At 43.6% G+C, this 16,270-nt stretch overlaps 1 protein-coding gene across 2 annotated transcripts in view; it reads left to right on the top strand.

Moving 5' to 3' along the window:
- Lrmda (leucine rich melanocyte differentiation associated) overlaps positions 1-16,270 on the top strand; it is a 1,173,619-nt gene that overhangs the window by 105,970 nt on the left and 1,051,379 nt on the right. The gene's annotated exons all lie outside the window — the stretch shown is intronic.

Genomic DNA, 16,270 nt, shown 5'->3' with positions numbered 1-16,270 from the left:
ACACGTTTTGTGCATGCTGTCACAAGTACTGTAGGTTCATATGTGCAACTGCCCTGTTGAGTCCAGACAACTGAGTTTCCTTGTATTCATTCCCCACATCTTGTAATCTTTCTGTTCCCTCTTTTGTCATGATCGCTGAGACTTGGGAAAGGAGGATGTGATATAGATGTTTTGTTCAGGGCTGAGAACTCTGCACAGTTTCTTATTCCCCGCACATTCATCAGTTCTGGGTCTCTGTGTTAATCGCTGTCTACGTCAAGAAGAAACTTCTCTGGTGAGAACGGAGTGATGCACTGATCTATGTGTACAACAATTAAGTCTTCAGGAGACAGTTCAATACTATGTCCATTTAGCAGAATAATAGTAGGTTCTACCCTATGGTCTGTGATCTGTCTATCCACAGGTTCTTAGCCCTGATAACAGTGCTAGGTATGGGCCCCATTTTGTGAAGAAACCTTAAATCCAATCAGAAGGTGGTTGGTGATTCCTATAACATTCATGCCACTATTGCACCAGTGGGCATATCTTGCCAGGCCAGTTGTTATTATAGTTGGTAGGGTTCACAGCCAGGTAAGGTTGATGATTACTTTTCTATTCTGATAGCACAGATAGTACTTTATGGGACTATAAGAGCTAATAGGCATGAGATGAAGCTTTGAGGTCAGTACTAGCTTGATTTCTCCTTGTTTGTTCTATGACTCATGTGTGTGGCATCTTCAGAAATAGGCTTTTACTGTTAGGCTCTGGTGGGTAACCAAGAGTAATGGTAATAGCCAGTATTGTTTGAGGGTCTGTGGGATGCTCCCTTGTCAACAACTCCAAAATGGGGACTGGCATTGGCCTTTTTATTTGCTAGCCTGTGGCGCGTTGTAGGACCATTGAACCTCCATTATAGGGTAACTCCATGTAAACTCTTTTTATATTGTATATGTATGTATTTTAAGAAACTGTTCTAGTAATAGGGTTCCATATGACGTTTTACAAAGGCCGTTAGTGTTACTTATCCCTCTTCTTACATCCTCCTCTTCCCTGCCCTCCAATTCCCCACCTCATTTAACCTTTCCTACTCCATTACTCCCCTTCCCCCTTTATACCTCTGCATTCTATCTCCCTCCAATGAACACCTCTCCCATGACCCCTTGCTAGTTTCCTGACCTCTGCGAATTTTCCAATTGAAACACACACGTATCTAAAGATTCAAAGCTAGTGTCCACTTATGAGACAGAACATGTGACATTTGTCTAACCTTACTATTCTAGTCATTGTTTTAGTTGTATTTCTGTCACTGTGATAAATAACTCCAGGTTCTAACCCATCATTGCAGGGAAAGCAAGGCAGGAACCTGAAGCAACTGTCACACCCGTGGTCAAGACCAGAGAGAGTGAACGTGTGCTTGATATTCAGCTAGCTTTTTCTTACACAGTCCAGGGCTGGAAAGTAGGGTATAATGCTCCCCTCTTTCAGGCTGGGTCCTCCCACCTCCCACATCCTTTCAGGTTGGGTCTCCCCACAGCAATGAAAGCAATCAAGACAGTCCCCTGCAGACACACCCACAGGTCAACCTGCTCTAGATGTTCCCTCCCTGAGCCTCTCTTCCCAGGTGATTGTAGTCTATAGTCATTATGAAGTATGTAATTCTGTGGTACTTAGTACACTCCCAGTGTTGTACCATAGCTCCTTCTTATCTACTTAACAGAACACTTTGATGATTTCAAAAGGAAACCTCATCCCCATTAAGCGTCTCTCCTTACTTTTCACCCTGTAGCCCCCTGATAAACAGTAATTTGCTGTCTGTGACTTATCCTAGTCTGGATATAGCACATAAATGAAAGTTCGAATGTGTGGCTTTTTGTGTCCGGTTTTTTCATCTGACGCAGCGGTTTTAAAGGTCACTCATGTTGTAGCATATGTCAGTGCTTCACCCTGCTTGTGGCTGCATAATATTCTATTGTAGGGTATACCCTGCTTTGTCCATTGATCCACAAGGAAGACCTGGGTTGTCACTTTGTGATTATCATAAACAATGCTATCGTGAACATTTTTGTACAACCTTTTGTTTGAATATCTATCTTTAATATTTTGGATGTAAGAGCACTGGAATTCATGGTCATAAAGTAATTGTGTTCTTAATTTATTAAGGAATCATCAAACTGTCTTCCATAAATAAATATTTTCCACATATGGCAGTTTCCACTGTCCCCTTTTGAACTCCTGCTAGCATTGTATGATGTCTCCCATTGCATGAAGTTTCCTTCTAACCTTGTTATTTTCCATTAAAATAAAAAACAGGTCTGGAGAGATGGCTCAACAGTTAACTGCACTGACTGCTCTAGGAGAGGACCTGGGTTTGATTCCCAGCACCCACATGGAGTCCAACAACCATCTACAACTCCAGTTCCAGGGCATCCAATTCCTTCTTCTGACTTCCGAGGCCATTACATGACATGGGTGCATTGCACACGTGGGAAATACACTCATACACATAAAAATAAAAATAATAGGGGGTGGAGAGATTGCTCAGTGGTTAAGAACACTGACTGTTCTTGCAGAAGACCCGGGTTTGAATCCCAGCACCCACATGGCAGATAACAACTGTCTGTAACTCCAGTTCCAGGGGATCTGACAGCCTCTTTTGTCCTCCGCGGGCACGAGTGCACTTACCTACGTGCAGGCAATATGCGCATACACATAAAAATAATAAATAAAATATTTAAAAAATACATAGCTCTCTAGTGGGCATGAAGAGGCATCTCATTGTAGTTGTGATTTGGATTTCATCAATGACCAATGGCATAGAATACTTTTTCAGATGAACAGTAAGTTTCTGCAAAGCTTGAATGTAGATGGGAGAAAACTGAGCCCCAAGTCAGCAGGAGGGAAAACCAAGAACCAATTTAATTTGCGATGACTCTGTCAGAGTCTGGGATTGGTGACAGAACTTCTGGAAGACTCCATCAGTCTGCTGACTGCTTTTATCTCATTCTGGAAAAAGACTGGAGGTTTCTTCTATGGAGAGAGTAAAGTAGGGGACCTAAGGACTTGGGAACCCGCAGACATGGTTGAGGGTAGGAGTTCACTATAGGCAACAGCTATTTGTATGTCCATGTTAATTGGCCATGTACACAGTGGATTTCAGTATTCCTTACTCCCACCCAGTTCTTCATCCACTTGGACTCCCAGGACTGTGGAGTCACAGATTCTACCCTGAAGTGGTTGTGGGAAGATATGGGACTGCCCAGAAAGGGCTGAAAGTACTCTCCTGCAAGTTTTCTCACCTAAATTGCTTGACCCGATCACTTTGAGCTGCAGGTCCAGATGAGAAGCCAGGTTTTAGTTCTCTGTTCTAAAAAGAGGCAGAAGTCTGAAGATTGCCTGGTGCTTGTGCTAAGCCCCTAACATGAGGGGTAGAGGTCAGAACAAACAGGAAGGAAAGAAAGGAAATTGGTAGAATCAGAGACTAGGTTGGGAGAAGAGGACACATAAAGAATTCCATTGTTAATATCCTCATAGAAGTGAAAGGAGATAATGAATCCGGAGTGATACTGTCATAGAAAGCTCTGTAGCTTGAAGATGTGAAGCAGGTGAAGAGTGTATGGAGAGCAACCTTCCTAGGAGATAATGAGAAGCAAGGATGTGAGGAGGGCATATGAATTCTGTGTCTCTTATATAAATGTGTGTGTGTGTGTGTGTGTGTGTGTGTGTGTGTGTACCTGAATGTGTGCATGTGTAGGTCAGAGGTCAGTATTGGACATCTTCCTCAGTCTGTCTCCACATAATTTTTTTGAGACAGGGTCTCTTATGGAACCTGAAATTCACTCAGCCTGCTCCAGGTATCCACCTGTCTCTATTTCCTAGTACTGGGATTACAGATGTGTGCCACCATGCCTGGTTTTATACATGAGTGCTGGGACTCTGATCTCCAGTCCTTATACTTGCCTGGCAAAGACTTTTCCAACTGAGCTATCTCTCCTGCTCTGAGAGGGGGATGTTAATTGAAAACTTTCAGAGGTCTGACTTGCATGTAATTGGAGTTCCAAGAAAAATGAAGAGAAGACCTAATTAATGAATTATAGCTGTGTGCCACATAGCACTGTTTCAGTCTGTAATGAATTGCACATATGACAGTGATTCCACAGATATGTCAGTCAATGACATTAGAGTGTGCTTAGTTTGTATAAGAATGCTCTGTGATATTTTCACTACAACCAACTTTCCTAATGGTACATTTCTCAGAATGTATCCCTATTGTTTAGTGAGATCATTGAATTTCAAGACATTTTCATGGAATGGAAGGGCAAAAAGTTACAGGTAGGGATTGTACACACATCCACCTGAGTCTCAGGAGCTGGAAACCTGTGCCAAACATAGAGAATTGGGTCTTAGAGGGCTGCAGACTTCTGACTCGCAAAAGTGGATGTTGGGAGGTGATGGAACATGCCTTCGGCATTCTGAAGGGGAATGATACTGCAGCCGTTTTCAGCCAGACAGTCATGACTGAGGGCATGATGAAATCTGTAGGTATGAAGTATCTCAAAAGCGTTATCATCTTAGCAAAGTAGAAAGTATTCCTTCCAAATAAAACACTAAACCACACAGAAGCTGCCAGAGAGCAGGAAAGGGCATCTGCAGGAGGCAAGGTCACAGGAGGGCAGCTGTGCCTCAGTCAGTCCAGGTGTTCAAAGAGGAAACTGCAGGAGAGCCAACCCCAGGACTCTAGATGTATCTGGATGCCTCTAGGGGAGGCTTAAAATTTTAGGCTGAAGATATATATGGTGCTGAATTATTGGTATAGAATGTTGCGGGAAATTTATTTTCTTTTTTATTAACATTTTAATTATATAATGAGGAATGTAAGTACAAAAGTCAAATATGGTCTGTCCGCAATTAAAATATGATTATGGGGAGAGGAGAAACGGTCTGTGTCGGCGCCATAGGAGAGTGAGCCAGAGTGGGACATTAGGCTCAAACTTGGGGAAAATACTGAGTGCCAGTGCCAAAAGGTAATGGAAAGCAAGAATAAGAAAAAGAAATGGGTAGAGATTAATTTTTTTGGGAACAAATTGTGGGAAGCCTTTTGATTCTATATGCGTGTGGGTGGAGGGTATTTTTAAGGTGGTTATGTATTCATATATTTACATATTATTAAAAAATAGCTAGTTGTAACATTTTCTTTTTGAGGGGAGGAACTTGCTGTATAGCCCAGGCTAGCCCCAAACTCCTGATCCTTCTATTTAGCCTCCCAAATTGAGGATTACAGGTGTGTGCCACTATGGTTGACTTAGATCTAAGCTTTTAATCTTTATTTTAGTTTTAAAAGATGGGGTCTCACTGTGCAGTCCAAGCTGACCTTGAGCTTTGGCAGGGCTCAAGTGAGTCTCTTGTGTCAGCATCCTAAGCAGTTGGGAATATAATCATGTACTACCATGCCTGGCAGATGGCTAGATAGATTTTAAAATACAAATATAGTAAAACAAGTGAAAAAACCCCAACAACAATAAACAACAGAGAAAACCAACCAAATATCATATCAGAATCTTAGAAGAGCGGCTGGAGAGGTGGCTCAGCACTTAAGAGTGTGTATTGCTCTTGCAGAGGACCTGTGTTCCATTTCAGCACCCAGGTTGGGCAGTTCACAACTGCTATAACTCTACTTCCAGGGCATGTGATGCCTCTGGCCTCTGTGGACATCTACATTTATGTGCCCATACCCATACATATATGTAATTAAAAGTAAAATAAATCTTAAAAAATAATTCTTGGGGGACCTGACAGCAAGGTATGAGTATTTATTTCTGTCTCTTATAGTCCTCTCTTCCTGTATAGTTTATATTTCTCCAATTTTCTACAGTGATCCAAGTTGCTTCTTTTATAATTTGAGAAAAGATGAAAACTGACTTGACTGATGAGAAAGATGGATGGGCATTCTTGGTTTGTCTCCAGGGAGTCTTCCTCATAGCATCATTCCCCAGGGAGGAATCCCTTAACTACAGCACAGTATTACAGGAATCCGAAGACAGACATGGCCAGAGCACCTTGGGTCAGTTGACAAGCAACAGGATACCTGTGAAAGTCCTTCCCAGAATGCAGGGACCAGTCGGCTTGCCACTGACTGCAGTTGTTGACTTGTCTCTGTTGCTGTGAGACTCTGAAAAGCATTCCCCATCCCCACCACAGTTACTGTGCCAAACCGTGTGAACTTAGCTTCTTCAGATCCTTGCCTCGTAAATCAGCCTGTGCTCCTCTTCTGCGCTGGGAATGGTGGGAACGGTCCTGCATTTCCTCATGCCTAACCTTGGTTTTAGGTAATGGCACAAGGCCAAGAAATCTTCTTCCTTATATTCCTGTGAATTTTTTTTGAAACCTAAAGTTAAACTCTGGGCACTGATTCTGGAGGACAGGGCTTAAGAAGTCTCTTGTCATTACTTCTCACAAATAAGCCTCTGTGTCCAACTCCCTGGCCTTAGTTTCCTTACCAGAGGTGCACATTGGGCTACTTGGTAATAAATGGCTCAGTGTTTACAACCTCCAGGAAGTGCTCTATGCTTTATCAACTGAGCTGGAGCTAGACCATGCTTATGTATCATCTTTAGTTGTCTAACAGTCATGCAAGTGAGGCCTTCTTTCTGTTCCACATTGAGAAGACCAAAGCTTATTAAGGCTCGTTCTTTCCTTGGATACATCCCTGAGTGCTTCTGTGTGCTAGGCTCTGGGATCATGGGGTATCATAGGATACCTGCTGGACCTGACCATAGGGAGCTTGGCTATGGGGCAAGCACACAAATGATAGGAAGGCACAATGCCATGAGGAAAGTGCTGGCATGCTGGGTAGAGAACTAGTCAGGGGGCCAAAAACACTGTTAGCCATAGGAGTCTAGTCCTGAAGGAGGAGGAGTTATATCCAAAAGGGGGAAGGACAGCTGAGCAGGCTTGACAGTATGAGCTATAGTTTGCCTCTTTTCATGGACTCATGGTGAGGGTGCCTTACGGAGAGTCACCACAATGTGAACAAGCCTGAGCGTCATGACAACCAGACTCACCTAACCCCCAGTGAACCCCCTTTATTTCTTTATAATGAGCTTTGAATGATTGGCTCAAGAATAAATGGTGATTACTGGTATGTTTGGTCCAAAGCTTGCTTCTCAGCACTGTAGGGTTTAAAGATGAGGCCATGTTTGAACCCTGGTTTCTGTGGCTCTAAAACCAGAGCTCTTTACTACATGATAGTCCCTCATTTTCTGACAGAGTCTTGGAGTCACCTAGCATATGTCCAGCTCTAACATATATGTAAGAAACAGGACATACATTCCCTGCCCTTAGAGGACTTACAGTCCAGCAAAGCCAACTGAATGTGACCTTCAAAAGGACCAGTGAGCAGCATAAAGCAGCACTTGGCATTTTCAAAAATGAACCTCCCCTCAGCCCCTACTCTGTTCCTGTGGGCTGCTGCTGGGCCATCATTGTCTTCATTATCTTCCTAAATCCATTTGTTTGACTTCTTACCAGAGGTTAGACTTTTTTTTTTTTTAGTTTTTTATTTTATTGAGCTTTTAAAGTTTCGTACAACATTTCCCACTCAAATCCAGACCCCCCTCCCCATCCATGCCTCCCTGTATCACCCACTGACCCCTATGAACTCTGCCCAAATGTCCTTCAGTGTAAATGCGTCCACTGGCGTCTAGTCAGCCCATCCAGTGCTTGTAAGGTAAGTCATACTCTCCCTCACCCAGCAGCACTCAGTCTCAAATAGTTCTCAATCTAGTGCTGGCCTGCCACCTATTTCTCACCTTCCCTTTGGGCCCTTGTTTAATTGAGCTGACAGGGGCCAATGCCATCACTGTCACAGGCTCACATGAGCAAGCCTCCAGTGGCCTGGAGGCCTCTACCTCCCTGTGTTCATGAACCAGCCCTGGCTCTTACATTACCTCTTCTGCAATGGTCCCTGAATTGTGGGTGGGTGAGGTTCCGTATAGGAGTCCTATGCACACAGAAGGCCACAACTGGCCAAGTTTTGGAGAATAAGGACTGCAGAGGTTAGACTTTTGAGCCAGATCCTGAAGACCCCCGGGAAGGGAGGCAGGACATTCCTGGTAGCCTCCTTCTACCACAGATCCATATGCCCAGTTTCATTTTTTTTGTTGTTGTTGTGTGCAAAGTACTGCTTTTTTTTCCCCTGCCTTCTTTGAGCCTATAGAGCTGAGTCCTCAGGTAAGTTTTTAATCTGAGTATTGATATATTGAGGACAGGGGAACAGGGTTGGGTTGGTACTCTTTCTGTTGGCAGTGAGCATGATGGTTGATCCTGATGTCTGCTCACTGGTTTATTCATGTGAAGCCCAGCTCTAGGACATTACTTTGTGGAAAATCTTGGAGTGGAAAACTTTGGATGTATGCTTTCTGGCGTTGCATGGAAATAGGGTTGAGGTCAGGCCATTGAAGCAGCTGCCATGGACTGAGCTTCCTGCCTCCTGTGATCACTGGGAAGATGGGTACAATTATGGGAAACAAGGTATACAATATATGTGACAATTAATTGTACCTCCTTGGAGGAGGTAACATTTGGAATGGATTGAAAGGATCATCATAGAACAAAAGGTCAAATGTTATAATAAAATGCCTGTGTAATATAATACTAGGACTCTTTGCAGGGACAGCATTCCAGCTGAAACTGAATTTAAGAATATAGGAAATTGTGATGCTGTCCCGAGGAGTCTCTTGTCATGTTTAGCATCAAAAGTTGGTCCCTAAGATCTTCCAGCTACTATCACAGCCTGCTGCGCATGCATCTTACCTTAGGCCCTTCCCAGAGCACTTGTTATGTGAAGGTGAACATTTGAAGTGACTCTCATGGGAAGTGCTTATAATGCAAGCCCATGATTCAGTTCAGCAAGTGATTTTGAACATTACTGGGTGCAGAGTACCTTGTGAGGCCATTAGTTGCCCATTCCATTTGGTGGATGTAGGTCCTCCTGAGACTTGCTATTATGTCGTGTATTAAAACAGTGAAAAAATTGAACTGAGTGACATTTAAGATTGTCTCTACCTAGGTGTGGTGGTGCATGCCCTTAATTCCAGCACTTAGGAGGCAGAGGTGTCGCTGAATCTCTGTGAGATTGAGGCCAGCCTGATCTGCATAGTGAGTTCCAGGTCAGCTGGGACTACAGGGAGACCCTGTCTCAAAACCAAAAGCAAAACAAAACAAAACAAAAACCCAAGACTGTCTCTAGTTACCCCAACTCTTGAAACTTTTATTTGCTTTCTCTGCAATGTTGTGGATATATATTTTTGGCATGGGGATTCAGGGTTTATGAGTCAAATTCATGAGTAAGAGTGAAAGGTGATGGGAGCTTCTGATCTTTAGCTTTTAAGTCAAGGACTGTTTTCCAAAATGTGTGTTAATTCTTGGCGGGCGAGTGACTTTGAGCATCGTGTTGGGTCATGTACATAGACAGGAATAGCATCTGAATTATGATATATCTGTCTTCTTTTCCCCAACTTGCGATGGCTAATGGACAGAAAGATGCTCATAAAACCTTCACTCAAGCCATAAAACAACTGAATAATTTAAGCTTGACTTTTTTTTCCTGGAGAATTTTGAATCCCAGAATAGGACTCTTGAGGGAGTGGAGATAGTTTTCTTTCTTTCTTTCTTTCTTTCTTTCTTTCTTTCTTTCTTTCTTTCTTTCTTTTATGTACGTACCTTTTCTTTCTTTCTTTCTATCTATCTATCCATCCTTCCTTCCTTCCTTCCTTCCTTCCTTCCTTCCTTCCTTCTTTCTTTCTTTCTCTTTTAAGCTTGTTAGTCTTTGTACTTTGGTAATGGGGAGGGGGAAGATTTTGAGGAAAGTTGAGTTAGTATGAACTTAAACTATACACTAGAGTGTTTCTTTTCCTACAAAGTTCACTGGAAAACAAAAACAAGCTCACATTCTCACATAAATAGCAGGTCTTTGTCTGCCATAAAAGGGACCTGGTCAAGTGCTTAGGAAGATTTTTTTCTGTTTGTTTCACAATCTACTCTTTCTGACAAAAGATTCATTGAAATGTAATTTAAAGATTCTTTTATTATTCGTGTGTGTGTGTGTGTGTGTGTGTATCGTATATGTGTAGATGTCCATGCTATGTGGTGTGTTACCTGCGGAGGTCAGAGGATAACTTCGTGGAGTTGGTTCTTTCCGTCTACCTTTATGTGGGTTCTGAGGACTGAACTCAGATCACCAGGCATGCATGGTGTCCTACTTAGCAGTAACTGTCAACTTGACACAGTCTAGAATTACTAGAAAAAGGACACCCAGTTGAGTCCTTATCTTTATCGGGTTGGTCTGTAGGTGTTCTGTGAGGGATTATCTTGATGGTTAATGGCTGTAGGAGAGCCCAGCCCACTGCGGGTGGCACCATTCTCTGTGTAGGTGGTCCTGAGGAAGCTAGCTGAGCCTGAGCCCAAGCAGCCCAGCAGGCAGTGCTCCTTCATGGTCTCCGCTTCAGTTTTTGCCTTGACTCCCCTTAGTGATGGACTGTGACCTGGAAGTGTAATCCAGATAAACCCTTTCTTCCTCTAAGTTGCTTTTGGTCAGCATGTTTTACCATAGCAACAGAAAGGAGACCAGAACACACAGCTGGTACTTCTATCTGCTGAACCGTCTGGTCAGCCCCTGTCATGTAACTGTTTGTTAGTCTTTGGCCTAATTTTAGGGTTTTCCCTATCGTGGTTCTACTATAATTCAAACATTCTCTCTTACAAAGATTCCATTTGACATCTTAGCAGCTGCAAATACTCAGAAAAGTTCTTCCTTTCTTTTTCTTAAAAAGAAACAAAAACTTATTTTTGAGACAGGGTCTCACACAGCCCAGGCTGACCTCAAGCTTGCTATGTAGCCAAGGACAACCTTGAACTTCTGATCCTGGTGCCTCTAGTTCCTGAGTGTTGAGATCAGAGGTGTATTCCACCACACTTTGTTTATGTGTGTTAAGGCTGAACCCAGGGCTTCATGCACACTGCACAAGCTACGACCCCAGTCCCTCTTTAAAAAATATCTTTATTGATTTGTTGAGAATTTTATATAATGAGTTTTGATAACATTCAGGCCCTGTCCCTTCCCCCTGCCCTGCCACCACCTCCAACTTCATGTCCTGTATTATCTTTTTCTTTTCTTTTCTTTTTTTTTTTTTTCTTTTTTTTTTTTTTTTTGAGGTTTATTGAGTCCAGTCTCTATTCCCCAAATTCTCTTGGGTATGGGTCTATCCTTGGAGTCTGATCAACCTACCAGGCATCATACTTCTAAAGAAAACTTACCGTCTCTCTCCTAGCAACCATCAGCTGCCAGTAGATCCTCATCTAGGGCTGGGGCTTCTTGTCTTCCTCCTACAACCATGCTGGGTTTTTGTCTGGCATGGGCCTGTACTAGTCTTCTGCATGTTGTCTCAAGCACTGCGAATTCATGTGTACAACTGCCCTGCTGTGTGCAGACAACATGAGTTCCCTGTATCCATCTTCCACCTCTGTCTCTTACAATCAGTTATCCCCAGGTGTTGGGAGGAGAGGATGGAATATAGGTACCTCATTGAGGGCCGAGCACTCTGCAGTCTCTTATTCTCTGTGCGTTGGCCAACCATGCCTACCCCTCTTTACTTACGTCCTTTTCCCTTAAAAAATGTTTTAAGATAGACTCTCCCAAAGTACTGCAGCCTGACCTTGAACTTGAGATCCTCCTGCCTCAGCTTCAAAAGTGCTAGAATTCTAGGCATGCACTACCACACCATGTAGTCTTTCCTGTTCTCTAATTCTAGTTTAGAGGCTTGTTTTTCCTTTAGTCTCTTTCATTCTTTTTTTTTTTTTTTTTAACCATAATCCTCTGGGGGAGGTGCATTTCCAGTAGTAGCTTGGAGATCTGTTATTCAGGTGGTGGATCCCTCTGTGACAGGCAAATTTCACATTCAGAACCTTTCTTCCTTTTTCCTCTTCCCAGCTCAGTTTCTTTTTTGTCCTCAGTGCATTTGGGGACAGAAAAGGAACTAAGAAATGCCAATAAACCAGACCAAAGAGTTTTTAGTTCATGTTTTGAGGAGCTTGAAGTGATCCTTGAAGAAACCTTTATCATTCAGGAGTTTTAATAATGAAACCCTAGAAGAAATTGGATATGACTAAAGAAATGTTGGGTTAAGGCACATTAGCATTTCAGGCAAGTTGAAGTAGGCTTGTGTTTGCAACTGGAGCTGATCTCCTTCAGGTCCTGGTGCCTCCTGCTCTTGGCCCACACATCTGTGCTCCTAGGAGGAAGCAGTGTGGTATAGTGGGAAGCGCACCAGCTTAAGAGGCTGGGATGAGAGCTGTTGGATCCCTCTGTCACTGTGTTAGACTCGGAGTTGTTCTATGCATCCTGTGACATTAGAGGTTGGAAGGGATGCTGCTTTGGGTTAAATGATGGAGAATACAGCCACTCCCTTGCTGTCTGACTCCATGGCTTGTCACTGTGTTCCATATGTGTTGTGGATACCCTCTCCCTCTCCATGGTCTGATTTTGCTCATTCTTAGGACTGCCTACTCTGACTGCTTTTGATGATCTTCCTATATTATAACCATCCTTTATCCTTCTGAGGCCAGTTAAAATAGCTTCAAGCCTTTGCTAGCTATTTGACTCATTAATGGACTTCTGTGTCTTAGAACTTTTGATGTGCTTATGGTCCACTCTGTAGGGCCAAGTTTGTATATTTGGGCCACTTGCTGGTCTTTTGCTGTAGCATTTAAATTTTTTAAGAAAATATTTTATTTATTTTTTTATTTTGTGTGTATGAGTGTTTTGCCTGCATGTATGTAAGTGCACCACATGCAAGCAGTGCCCACAGAGGCCAGAAGAGGGTGTTGGATCTCCTGGAACTGGAGTTACAGATGGTTCTTAGACTCCATGTGGGTGATGGGAACCGAACCCAGGTCTTCTAGAGGAACAGCAAGTGTTCTTAACCACTGAGTCATCTCTCTAGTCCTGCATTTAAAATAAAAAAAAGTTTCTCTGTACTTATTTATGGTATGTGTATGTATGTAGGTGTGTGTGTGTGTGTGTGTGTGTGTGTGTGTATGTATTCAAGTGTGCAGTTGAATGCCAGTGATTAATGTAGGGTGTCTTCTTCTGTTGTTACCAATTACTATATTGATGCAGGGTCTTTCACTTGAACCCAGACTTCTCTGATTTGTCTAGTCCAGCTAGTCAGTTTGCTCTGGGGATCCCTGTCTCTGCCTCCTGAGCTCCGGGACTGTGGGTGGGTCACCACATCTGCCTGGCATTTACATGGGTGCTGGGGATCCAAGCTCTGGTCCTCACATTTGTGTGGCAGGTAAGCACTTACCCACTGAGCCAACTCCTCAGCTCCCAAGTTTCTTTCTAAGTTTTTCTTGACCAAGGATCACATTCACCCTCCTCTACCCTCCCCCATCCCTGTTGTACCATTTTTGATCTAGAAGGGACTTTGAATCCAAGTCTTGCTTGACATTGAACTCCAAGGACCTTGAGGACAAAAGAGGCATCTTCAGTATATCCTCCTGGTTCCGGAATAAGCTGGAAAATGTTCCACTGACTGTTGGGAAATGAGCCCAGAAGTGCCAGGGAACAAGCAAATACCGCGATTCCAGTTGCCGACTTGCATTATAGTCAGGACCAGAGCAAAAACCAAGAATGGCATCTTGAGTCCAGTCTTACCCAGAAGCTGTTTTGTGCTATCATGCTTGGCTCTGGAACACTTTCTGTGCCTTCCATGTCCTTGTTTTTTGGGAAGGATGTTCTTCACTTAGCTCACAGTGATGTTGGTACACCATTGATGCTATGATCGAAGCATCCTCCCCACCATCCTGAGGCATCTTACGTGCTGCTGCTTCCAACCAGGCCCTGGACATCATCATCATCAGGAGGGAGGCAGAGTGGCTGAGGCTTGGTCCCGAGGCCAAGTACTTCTGGGTTTCAGTTCACACCTGCCTCTTCCTAGCTTTGTGATGCCAGGCAAGTTCTTGAGTGTCTGTAAGCCTTATTTTCTCTCTCATTCATTCCTGGTAATGTACCTACCTCCCTGGTTGTCAGTATTAAATGAGAGTCTTAAAGTAGTGCATGGCTTGATTTAGCCTCATGATCCTTACTATCAGAGTCTGCATTGACTACCAAATGTGTGAGGTCAGAGCCAGGCCCTTAAGGACACACATTCAGATCTGCACACATGAGTACGGGCTTTGCAGATGTGATTAAAAGCACTGAAGGAAGATGGGATTGCTTGGGAGCATTTACATGCATACTGGCATGTGTGGCAATGCATCTTAGGTCTAGAGTCTAGACTCCTCTGATTTCCTTTCCTTTTTACAGAGGTGCCCAGGTTTCCCACAGGTGCCTCCTGGCTCTACCTCTGTTCTTGCTGCTGCTTTAGTTTTCCTCTCCGTCGGGTACCCTTTCTGCCCTTCATGAGTCTAGGCTCTGCCCCCTTTAAGCCAAGGTTCATATCCGTTTGAGATGTAGGTCTGTGTTCGTGCACTACCACCCTGTGAGGTGGATTAACGGTAGAGTTGGCAGGGCTGTTCAGGCACAAGAGAACTTGATCTTTCCAGCCCACTGGCTCTAAGTAGATATGGATGTCAAAGAGGGAGCAGGGACCCAGTATGCTCAGCTGTCCTCCCCGAGAAGCCCCTGGAGTGTCTGTGCTGCCCACTGAGTTTGGCAGAGCAGACCTGAAAACCCGTGGTCTAGCCACACTCTCTGATTTCATTGGTGAAGAAATTTAGTGTCAAAGACACAGAGATGGACAGAAGCTTGGCCCCCATGGCCTACTTGAAACCAGGTCTGGCACCTGCCCTTTGCCCTATATCATCTCTCACAGTGGGTGCAGGAAAACAAGGCATAATCAGAAAGGGCTGGGTGGCTTCCTAGAGGATCTCATATTTATAATGGAGAGATGGAAGCTGTGGGGTATTCCTTGAAAAATCCTCTTCTCTGGATTGCTGATGCCATAGGGGTGGTAAGGAGGATGTTGCAGTCACTGGGTATGAAGGTAGACTGCCTCAGGTGGACCCCAGTGTTTCTCCTTGGCTTTGATCTGCAATTTGGTTCTGATGACAGGGGCTATATGTTTCTAGCCAGTGGCTTTCAGGGAAAGAGGAGCAGAGAGACTTTGTTTTGTTACCTAAGCTGGGATTTGATCTTCAGACCTTCAGGGTGAAAGGCTAATACCTTAATTTGCGTGTTTTATAAACATCCCCAGGCGATGACCTTCCTCTTGACTGCTGTGATCCACATTCTACAGGACCCACAGCTTCACTGTGTGGCTTGGAGGTCAGTGTCCCTGGCACCTAGTGCCAGTGTGGACTCAGCAGGGTGCCAGCCCCCACATGAGATGTTAGTGAACCTTGTGTGCAGGTGAATGAAAGCCTCTTAGGGGATTTTCTTGCAAAAAGGAATTTTTAAATTTTAAATAATACTGCATTTTATGGATTTGAAACCAAAACCCCAAACTGAACCAAACCCCAACTCCAATAGGACACACGTCCCAAAGTCTAAGGTGGTCCCCTTTGCAGTGCTCCATTTCCCTGAAGCTCTAATTTAACAGTCCTCTTTATTTTCCTGATGTCAGTCAAATTATTTTTCAGCTGAGAATGAAAGCTCGAGATGGAGACACACCATGGCTATGTGTGAGAACCACACTGAAAGTTTTTTGTTTTATGTAAATAGAGATTGATGGAACATTTTACACAGAGTACGGGCTTTTGACAAAAAGTATTGATGGTTGCTTTCAGTAAGTGTTACTTGAGATGACAGAACGTTGCGTTTTAAGATGAATTACATGAGAAACTCCCTCTTTGGGAATGTCATATATTTTATTTCAACTGTTGTTTTATGTGAGAATGACTGAATGCACGAATGCTGTGGACGGGACTGTTTCTTTGGCACACCCGCTTTGGTGCGATCCCATTTTAAATACAAAGTTATGGGGAAAATATTTATATTGGCAAAAGATATTGATAAAAATGCTTAAATGTTCAGGAGGAGAATGTGACTTCTCACATGGCTTCCTGGTGAGGGCAGTGATTTGTGGGAAGCTGGGGAAGGTGGTTTGAGTTATGGATGTATTTTTCAGCAAGATTGCAAAGATTTGGCTCAGTTAAATGGCCCATAGTGATCTTGCCCCTTTAGCTGTATTTCCATTTCAAACAAATGCACCATTTGTACATAGCCTTGTGGTGTTATTTGGTCTTGATGCAAGAGCTGTTTAGAAGTGAAGATGTGTGGGGAATTTGGCTTTGGGCC

This window comes from Nannospalax galili, unplaced genomic scaffold (genome assembly GCF_000622305.1).
Source record: "Nannospalax galili isolate Female #2095 unplaced genomic scaffold, S.galili_v1.0 scaffold83, whole genome shotgun sequence".
Lineage (NCBI taxonomy): Eukaryota > Metazoa > Chordata > Mammalia > Rodentia > Spalacidae > Nannospalax > Nannospalax galili.
The sequence above is the reverse complement of the archived record's forward strand: the minus strand, read 5'-3'. Positions and strand labels throughout refer to the sequence as shown.